Genomic DNA, 11062 nt, shown 5'->3' with positions numbered 1-11062 from the left:
CTGTGTACGAATTTCGTGCACCGGGCTTCTAGTTGCATATAACTGAAAACCTGGCATACATAGATTAAGCAAAAAAGGGATTTATTGGCTCACAGATCTGAATATTCCAGGGGGCTCGATCTAACTTTAGCCAAGGCTGGATACAAATGTCAGGGGTTGATTCCACTCCCTGATGATTTCATCTCACTTCTCATCTCTAAGCTCCATCCTCAGCACGTTGACCCTGTGGGGTGGCAACAAATGGCTACAGTAGTTCCTGCCCGTTGCTCTCCAGCTCAGTTCCAGCCAGAAGGGGAATGCTTCTTATTTAGACCTAGAAGGACCTGCAACAGCTCTAGAGTCACTCTGATGAGGCCAGTATGGCTGTTTGCTGGCCCCTGAAGCCGTCTGAGGTCAGGGGGCAGCGGCAGGGCCTTGCGGCAGATAAGGAGGGATGGGTCCCTGAAGGGTGGGGAAGCAACAAACGTTCCCCATGAAGGTTGGGGGCCATGCCCTGCAATCCTGCCACGGTGGAGCTCAGACACCTTGGCACAGTGCCTGGTGCTTGTGCAGCTCTCAGGAAATACTTCCATGTTGCATGAAAACATGCAATGCCGAGCCACGACCTGGCACTCTGGGACAGAAGCTACGTCCTGGCTTCATGCTCAGTGTGGGCCTGAAGGGTGAGGGTGCCTGCTGGCTGAGTCAGGATACTCTAGCCTGCCAGGCACAGGCCCTTTTTATTTTTGATACTTAATTGCTAATCTCTTTCAGGCAAGAAGACAAAAACCCCAAACATGGGAAAGTTGCAGAGTCAAGCAATCTTTTAAGGTTATTATAGCCCTAGTCCTTATGCTATAGTTGCCTAGATGGAACCTAGGAGCTCAATTTATTTGTTCACCCGTCTAATAAGCACGTATTGATCACCTACACTGGGCCAGATCCTAGAGGTACAAAGGTGAACACGGCCCAGTCTTAGCTCTTGAGGTGTGGGGAGACTAATAAACAAATGACCATCCTGAATTTAATAACTGTGAATAACTAAAGTATAATGGGAGAGCTCTGGAAGGAAAGAGCAGCCCTTCTTCCACCAACCCCCCCACCCCCCTCCCCTGCCCCCAGGGGCTGTTTCACCTGTTCTGTCTGTGGGTGGTTACTCAGCACAGTAGGGTTGAAATCATCTAAATTCACGCCTGGAGCACTGCTCTATATTGCAAATGGGAGGGTAAAGTTGGCATGAGTTTTATGAAGGAAATAATAACTAGTTAAATTTTCTCTTCCAGGAACATACCTTTATTTGCACATGTAAGAAAGCCCATGTGAACAGGGTTGTACACTGCAGTGCTATTGGTAATAACAAACATTGGAAATAACCTTAATGCTCAACGTTAATTCAAAAGATGGCCCTAGCTGGTTTGGCTCAGTGGATAGAGCGTTGGCCTGCGGACTGAAGGGTCCTGGGTTCGATTCTGGTTGCAGGCTTAATCCCCAGTAGGGGACGAGCAGAAGGCAGCTGATCAATGAGTCTCATCATTGATGTTTCTATCTCTCTCTACCTTCCTCTCTGAAATCAATAAAAAAATATATTTTTAAAAAAGATGCTGCCACCACACAAAGAAATGCAGCCCTCCAGCAGGTCCTCAGCTAATGTTTCCGTCAATGTCATTTTCTAATAAGAGGTGCCGAGGTGCCGTAGGAACTTAACCCACGTGGATAGATGCCTGTTTATACCATTAGCCTATGTAACATTGGTTTCATTATACGTTGTTTCACTTAAAGTCACAGAACCTACCCACAACGTTAAATGAGGATTCATCACATAAAATCAAAGAGGAAACTCTGTGTTGCCCTGAAACCTTCTCCAAGATATACTGAGAAGTGAAAACACAAGTGCCTGAACTGTGTGATAATGTGCTGCCTTTTTTAGGAAAAAGGAGAAAACATCTTGCTTGTATATATAAACTAAACATATACATAAGCTCATGTAAACTAGCTTTGGAAGATAAAAAAGAAATAGATAGTTGCTTTAGGGAGAGAAACTGGGTGTTTGAGGGATGATGAGAGGAAAACTTCACTGTGTACTTTCTACCATTTAAATATTTAATGTATTATCTATTTTTTAAAAAGCATCCCTCTCGGCCTGGCCAGCATGGCTCAGTGGTCTGGCATTGACCTATGAGCCAGTAGGTCACGGTTTCATTCCCGGCCAGGGCACATGCCTCGGTTGTAGGCTCGACCGCCAGTGAGGGGCATGTAGGAGGTAGCTGATCAATGATTCTCATCATCGGTGTTACTTTTTCTCTCTCCCTATCCCTTCCTCTCTGAAATCAATAAAAATATATTTAAAAAGCCCTAGCCAATTTGACTCAGTGGATAGAGCATTGGCCCGTGGACTGAAGGGTCCTGGGTTCATCAAGGGCACATACCTTGGTTACAGGCTCGATACCTGGCCCCTTTCCAGGTGTGTGCATGTGTCTCTCACATTGATGTTTCTCTCTCTCTGTCCCTCCTTCTCCCTTCCACTCTGTAAGAATCAATGGAAAAATATCCTTGGATAAGGATTAAAAAAAAATACACACACACACACACACACACACACACGAGACTTGGTGCATGACATTTGTGCATGGGTAGGGTACCGAGGCCTGGATGGTGATCAGGGCTGATCTGTGGGGTGATGAGGGGGGCCCTGCTGGCACCTGCCTTGGCTGGCCTGGGGCCTGTGGGCTGGAGGCAGCTCCTGCCTTGAGCATCTGCCTCCAGGTGGTCAGTGTGTGTCACAGCCACCTGCCATTCGGTCTATTTGCATATTAGGCTTTTATTATATAGGCTATATAAAAGCATCCCTCTCCCCACTCTCCTCAGCTGGGGACTGGGAGGGGGATATACTTCTCATTTTGGGGGGCAGGGGTGCCTGGCTGATTTTGTTTCAATGATCCCTTTATCTTCCATCAGAAAGCCCACCTTGGGCCACTTCTGTCTTCCTGCTGACTTGGCACAGACTTACCGTCTCCCCCATTGCTAAACATTAGCTTTCATTTCCTTTTTCTACCCCCTATGACAGGATTTGTGCTTTCACAAACCTGAGGGCTTTGTCTGTGTGAGGCCCTCAGTCTCCCACTTGAAGGTCACCTGGCTGGTTCCAGCTGCTGGCAGCTGTGTGGACACTCCGGCATCTGGTCTTTATTGCTGCAGAGTTATATTCATGCAGTTTGTGCCTTGCTCTGGGGCGTCTCCAGTTCTGGGCTCTTCCTGGTTTGGGTGGGGAAAGTCCCCTTTAAAGCCAGCACTTAAAACTGAAACCAAAGCTTAAACGGCCTTGGCCACCACAAGGGCGGGGTCTCCGGGACCTCCTACATCTTTGCTGATGTCCTTCTTAGGAAGTTCAGGGCCAAGGTGGCTGGAGGAACCCATCTCCTGGTACTTTCTAAACCTAGATTGGTTTTTCCTCCAGGGAGGGATCTTTGTCCCCTGCCTCTCCCTCCCCACCGTGTCTTTGCCTTTATGATTCCCATTTCAAATTTAGCCAAGAATTGCAGACATTTTTTTAAGGTGAAAAGAAGCCACAGGGTGATTCCCTCTCTTTCTCTATCAAACTTAAGAGGAGGGTTTAGGAACTGACTCTCCCATTTTCCTTAGAAACTTTAAGCAGGGGGTGGAGGGTGAGGGAGGTGAAAGGGGGGACAGGAGGTTTGAGGGTTGGGTGTGCCTCAGGGGCCAGGCAGATCAAGGAAATGAGAGTAGCCACCCAGGAGTAAGGTAATAGGGGCCAGTGGTGAGGACGGTGTATGAGCTGCATGGTCCATCCCCTTGCACAGGAAGCAGCTGCTACTCTGCTCCAGCCCCTATTGGTGTGCAGGATTTACTTTTTTATTTTTATTTACTTATCTATCTATCTATCATCTATTTATTTACTTAAAAAATATATTTTATTGGTTTTTTACAGAGAGGAAGGGAGAGGGATAGAGAGTTAGAAACATCGATGAGAGAGAAACATCGATCAGCCGCCTCCTGCACACTCCCCACTGGGGATGTGCCTGAAACCAAGGTACATGCCCTTGACCGGAATTGAACCCGGGACCCTTGAGTCCGCAGGCCGATGCTCTATCCACTGAGACAAACCGGCTAGGGCTATCATCTATTTATTTATTTATTTTCAGAGAGGGAGGGAGAGGGAGAGAGAGATAGAAACATCAATGATGAGAGAGAATCATTGATTGGCTGCCTCCCGCCCACCCCACATCGTGGATCGAGCCCGCAACCAGGCATGGTGCTGACTGGAAATTGAACCATGACCTCCTGGTTCGTAGGTCGACGCTCAACCACGAAGCCATGTTGGAGAGGCAGCACAAAGTTTTTAAGGCTCATCTATGTTGTAGCATGCATCGGTATGTTATTTATTTTTATTGCTGAATAACATTTTATTGTATGGATAGACTACATTTTGTTTATTGATCAGTTGCCAGACATTTGGATTGTTTCTACTTTTTTGCTATTGTGAATAGCGCGACTGTGAAATCCATGTACAACATTTTTTTAGTGTGGTAAAAATATCCATAATATAAAATTTGCTATTTTAAAATATTTTGTTATAGTACAGTGGTCGGCAAGCTCATTAGTCAACAGAGCCAAATATCAACAGTACAATGACTGAAATTTCTCTTGAGAGCCAAATTTTTTAAACTTAAACTATATAGGTAGGTACATTGTTATTAATTAGGGTACTCCTAAGGCTCAGGAAGAGCCACACTCAAGGGGCCAAAAAGCCGCATGTGGCTCGCGAGCCGCAGTTTGCCGACCACGGTTATAGTAGAATATTTTATTAAATGTATAAAATAATTTAATTGAATTTATAGAACTGTTTTTGTTTTATTTCCATTTCTTTTAAGTGTATTTTTATTGATTTCAGAAAAGAAGGGATAGGGAAGAGAGATTGAAACATGATGAGAAAGAGTCATTTATGTACAAGTTTTTATGTGGACATATGTTTTTTATTTCTCTTGGGGATATTCCTAGGAGTGGAATTGCTTGGGGATATAGCTAGGAGTGGTCATATGATAACTATGTTTAACCATCTGAGAAACTGCTAGACTGTTTTCCAAAGTGGTTGCACCATTTTACATTCTCATTAGCAGTGCACGAGGGTTTCACTTTGTCCACATCCTTGCCAGTGCTTGTCATTATCTGCCTCATTTGTTTGTTTCTAGGGACAGTAGAAGAGAGAGGGAAAGACAGAGAGAAACATTGATGTGAAAGAAACACGTCGCCCTAACCGGTTTGGCTCAGCAGATAGAGCATCGGCCTGTGGACTCAAGGGTCCCAGGTTTGATTCCGGTCAAGGGCATGTACCTTGGTTGCGGGCACATCCCCAGGAGGGGGCGTGCAGGAGGCAGCTGATCGACGTCCCTCTCTCATCGATGTTTCTCTCTATCCCTTTCTCCTCCTCTCTGTAGAAACACGTCGATTGGTTGCCTCCTACATGCACCTTGACCAGGGCCCAGGCCGGTGAGGATCCTGCAATTGAAGTACCCTTGATCAGAATCAAACCTGGGACCCTTCGGTCCACAGGCTGACACTCTATCCACTGAATCAAACCGGCTAGGGCTTATCTGTTTTTTTTTATTATTATTATTATAGCTGTCCTGGTGGGTATTCTATTTACTTTTATAAACATTTGGGATAAATAGAAAGTCACAAACAGAAAATAAAAGCCACCCATAATTCTATCATCCTACCAGAGGTGCTCACGTTTAACTTCTGGATCTTAATTTCTTCATTACTCTCTATCCTATATAATAAAAGGCTAATATGCAAATAGACTGAATGGTGGAACAACCAGAACAACCGAACAACTAGTAGCTATGACTTGCGCTGACCACCAGGGGGCATGTGCGGAACATGGCAGGCATCGGCCACGGTGGGATGGTGGAGCAGGTGAGTGGGCACCAGACCAAGGCGGGGCACCGGTCACTGTCATTGGGGTGAGCTTCTGGTGGTTACTGAAAATTCTTTGCTCCTGTGCACCACGGTCCCATCCAGCGCTTGCACCTGCTGCCAGCACTGGCCCCGTACACCCGCAGCCAGTGCCGGAGCCGCTGTTCACACCCGCTGCTGGCCCCCGCCGCCAGTTCCAATCACTCGGCACCAAAAGTGGGTGCTGGCCCTGATCACCCCTGAGGGCTTCTCCACCTCCCCTGATTTTTTACAGAGAGGAAGGGAGAGGGATAGAGAGTTAGAAACATCGATGAGAGAGAAACATCGATCAGCTGCCTCCTGCACACCTGCCACTGGGGATGTGCCCGCAACCAAGGCACATGCCTTTGACCGGAATCGAACCTGGGACCCTTCAGTCCACAGGCCGACGCTCTCTCCACCGAGCCAAACCGGTCAGAGCTGCAATCTTTTTATTTGACTTACCGCTAGGTGGTATTTTCTGTGTCCTTGAGTATTTTCTGTAATGATTCTATAATGAAACTTTGTGAAGTGCTATTTTAAGCTGTGTCCCTTCACATTTGGGGAGCATCTCCCAATGTATGTGCTTTGATAGGAAGCAGGGTAGAAGCCGAAAAGTGGCTGGACACTCTGTCCCTGGCAACCAGAGTGCTGCCTGGTGACACTCAGCCTATCTAGAGTGTCCCTCGGGGACAGGGATCTTACAGGCCTGACCCAAAGATGGAAGACGAATCGAGACTACTCTCCGCAGCCCTGGTGCTGGAGGACGAACTGCAGCTTTACGTAAGTTGGCTGAGATCCCAGAGCTAGTAACTAGCAGACCTATCTGACTCCAGACCTTGGACATTAAACCACCACCCAATTTAAGGCTTTTATTGAGATTTCCTCTGCCTTGACTCTGGTAGGAACTACAGAAGCGAAGCCAAGGCACTAACTGGAAGCTTCCCACCATCTCCGGTGGTGGCGACTTTTCATTATATTTCTAATGACATTTAAGAATATGATGAAAGACATTGGAAAGAGAATGTGAACTCAAGGCTAGGGCTGGCATTTTTATGAGCTGGCTCCCCCAGCCATCCCATAGACAAGTCCCTTCCCCAACCTTGCCCCCCAGAAGTTAGAACCTGGTTTCTGCCTCTGCCCACATAGTAACTCCCCTGCCCCTCCAGCCAGCAGCCAGAAGAACAAAGCAGTTAGAATCTCCAGAGTGGCCCATGGGAGCTGGATCCTGCCCTCCCTTCTTTCTCTCGTCCCTCCTCCCCCAAACGATTTTTAATTTATTTATTCCATGTCCTACTTTAGGAGGATTGGTATTAGAGAGAAAGGTGAATTATCAGCCGCCTTGCCACATCACGAATGGGAAATAGCTATCTGCAGCGTATTGGTACCATAAGCCCGGGAGCTCCTTTCAAGGTTTCCTCCCACACGTGTCCGCCCCGTGGATGACAGCCCGTCGGGGGCAGGATGCCCAGAAGAATCCGCTCTGCACTCTTCCAACTAAAGAGGACGGAGCACTGAGCCCGACCCGGAGGGAGCACTGAGCCGGGCCCTGGGAAGTGCGTGTCTGGCACTAAGGACCTCCTTGTCCGTTTTAGAGGATGCGGTGGCCTTGCCATGTGCTCACTGTCGGTGAAGGATCTTCACTGACCTCACAGCAAGAGGCCAGCTTTGCTCAAGACACCGGTCCTCCCTCCCTCCCCTCCGCTCAGGGCTCAGTCAGGGGAGGGGCTCCACCTACAGTCTGAGGCAGCCTGGCCCAGTGCTTCCAGTTCTCCCGCTGCGGCCTTGAAGATTACTAAATGGCCCTCGCCCGTTTGGCTCAGTGGGTAGAGTGCTGGCCACGGACTGAAGGGTCGCAGGTTCAGTTCTGCCCAAGGGCATGTACCTCGGGTGCAGGCTCCATCCCCGGCCCTGGTCCAGGTGCCTGTGGGAGGCAACCAATCTATGTGTTTCTCTCACAACGATGTTTCTCTCTCTCTGTCTCTCACCCCCCCCCACTCTCTCTAAAATTCAATGGGAAATTATCCTCGAGTGAGGATTAACAACAAAAAAACAAAACAAAACCTAAAAACATGGAAAAATTAGCATAAGTAAAAATGTAATTGTAGATCAATGGAATCGTTAAAGTACAAACATAACCATAAAAAAAAATTACAAAATGATGAACCAGGTGAGGAAACCCCTTACTGGTACACAGCGCAGTGGGAGGTCTGGCAGGTAAAAGGACGGTCGCAGGACTTGTCCAAGTGAGATAATGCACAGAGTATCGGGAACATGAAATGCATACCGTAAATTTAGATCATGAAAATAAAATTTAAAACGGTATCTTTATTTTATTTTTATTTTTTTAAAAATATATTTTATTGATTTTTTACAGAGAGGAAGGGAGAGAGATAGATAGTTAGAAACATCGATGGGAGAGAAACATCGATCAGCTGCCTCCTGCACATCTCCCACTGGGGATGTGCCCGCAACCCAGGCACATGCCCTTGACCGGAATCGAACCTGGGACCTTTCAGTCCGCAGGCCGACGCGCTATCCACTGAGCCAAACTGGTTTTGGCAAAACGGTATCTTTACTTCATCCAGCAACCATGGACCTGTGATTGCATTCACATCACATCCCAGGCTCCAAGCCAGTCGGCAGGCAGCCCAGACACGGCGCTGTGGAAGGGCTCTGCCCACGTGACCAAACCTCTCGGCGTCCCACCCTGGCAAGTCTAGGATCGATACAGCAAAAAACGACCAAAGGAAAAAGAATCGGTGACTGTCCCCGGCAACACCAGGTGCAAAGACAGAAGTAGCCCGTGGCACCACCTTCAAGAGAAAACAAAAATACAGTTTAAATATTCTCACTTCAAAATGTTGATGTTCTTCTTTTCGAAGACACTGTTATGGGCCCCACGGAGAGGCTGGGAACCCTGGGGACCGTGCCTTGGCAATGCCACAGTCCACTCTGGGACCGGGGAGTGTGACGGGAGGCGTCAGTCCATGGCTGCCAGCTGCTCAATGGCACAGGGGACCTTCTTTGCAGTTTCTTCAAATTCTCTCTGCTTACTGTTGGCTTTCTTTAAAAAATATATGTTTATTGATTTCAGAGAGGAAGGGAGAGGGAGAGAGAGATAGAAACATCAATGATGAGAGACAAACACTGATACTGGTAGGCTGCCTCCTGCGTGCTCCCCTCCCCTCACAGGGGCTCGAACCTGCAACCCCGGGAACGGCACTGACTGGGAATCAAACCTGTGACCTCTCGGTGCACGGAACGACACTCAAGCAACTGAGCCACACCTGCCAGGGCTCAGACTGCTTCCTGACAGAAAGGCAAGCGGGACCAGATGGATGCTTTTTATGTTCCTCTCTGGCAGCGGTTCTCAACCTTCCTAATGCCGTGACCCTTTAATACAGTTCCTCATGTTGTGGTGACCCCCAAACATAAAATTATTTTCGTTGCTACTTCATAACTGTAATGTTGCTACTGTTTTGAATCCTCATGTAAATATCTGATATGCAGGATGCATTTTCATTGTTACAAATTGAACATAATTAAAGCATAGTGATTAATCACAAAAACAATATGTAATTATATATGTGTTTTCCTATGGTCTCAGGCGACCCCTGTGAAAGGGTCGTTCGACCCCCGAAGGGGTCGCGACCCACAGGTTGAGAACCGCTGCTCTATGGGGTCATCATCTGGCTCCCAGCTTTCTGGCTCCTTGAGGCAGAGGAAACGCTGGGCCAAGTTGGGCTCGTTCTCAGTGGGACACTGGATGAAGCTGGCCTTGGCCATTCAGCCTGCCACTTGCTTTTTTAGGACCTGCAAGGTTAGAATAGTTTCTACATTTAAAAAAATATTTTTTAAAAATTAATTTCAGAGAGGATAGGAGAGGGAGAGAGAGATAGAAACATCAATGATGAGAGAGAATCATTGGTCGGCTGCCTCCTGCACACCCCCTACTGGGGATTGAAGTGGCAACCCAGGCATGCGCCGTTGGCTGGAATTGAATCTGGGACCCTTCAGTCTGCAGGCCGACGCTCTGTCCATTGAGCCAAACCAGCTAGAGCATGGTTTTTACATTTTTAAATGGTTGGAAAAACCATCAAAAGAAGAATAGTGTTACAGGGCATGAGAAAATTATATGCATTTTGAATATCAGTATTCATAAATAAAGTTCTATGGGAACACAGCACGTGCTGGTTTAGGGCTGTCTGCAGCTGCTGTGCCTAGGACAGCAGAGCTGAGCAGCTGCGACAGAGGTGGCCTGGCTGCAGAGACTGTTCGCTGTCTGCCCCGTTACGGAGAAAGGTTGCTGAGCCCGGACCTAAGCAATCAGGTCATTTTTCACTCCTTCCAGGAGCCATTTTGCAAACACAGCAAGGGTGGAGAGGGACACTAGGAGGCAGCATTGGTCCAAGCTGGGCTTGCAGTGGTTCCTCGAGTGACGGAATAAAGTTTTCCGGCCCAGGCAGTTGTTAGGCTTCAGCAGCTTTGGGGTAAAATTATTTGGGTTTGGCCAGCCCTGTGAAGCCTCCTTTGCCGGTGTGCCTGCAGGCATGTGGAACTGTCTCCTGAGGAGAATCCTGGCCCTTCCAGCAGCTGCTGCCTCGGAGAGGAGGCAGCTCACTTTTGTGCATCTCCCTCGGCCGCTGCTCATTACCTGGAATTCCTAGGCTCAGTCTCCGTAATGGTACGTGCTCCCTTTTACACAGCCCATATTCATCAGCATTCTACATCCTCTGTAGCTTTACTGCCCAGCCCCTGTTCATATTCTACAAACCACTACCATCACCACCATCATCACTACCACCCCTGCCATCATCACCACCATCCCCAGCACTCCCCCCACCAACACCATCGCTGCTATCACCACCCTGACCACCACCACTGCCATCACTGCCTTCACTACCATAATCGCTACTCCCACCATCACCACCAAGATCACCTTGCAACGCCGTATGTCTAGAAAGGCTTAACCTCTGTGAGCCCTCAAGGACATTATAATCTGAATTTACAATGGCAATTATGAGGAATGTTCCACTTAGAGAAAAAAAATGAGATAAATAAAAAGACATCAACGGGGTTAAAACAAAGGGCTAGTACAGCACTACCAAAGGCTGGATGGGCCAAATTG

The sequence above is a fragment of the Myotis yumanensis genome, unplaced genomic scaffold (assembly GCF_028538775.1).
Source record: "Myotis yumanensis isolate MYYU_CA2020_CCGP unplaced genomic scaffold, mMyoYum1.0.hap1 SCAF_11, whole genome shotgun sequence".
Taxonomy (NCBI): domain Eukaryota; kingdom Metazoa; phylum Chordata; class Mammalia; order Chiroptera; family Vespertilionidae; genus Myotis; species Myotis yumanensis.
The sequence above is the reverse complement of the archived record's forward strand: the minus strand, read 5'-3'. Positions refer to the sequence as shown.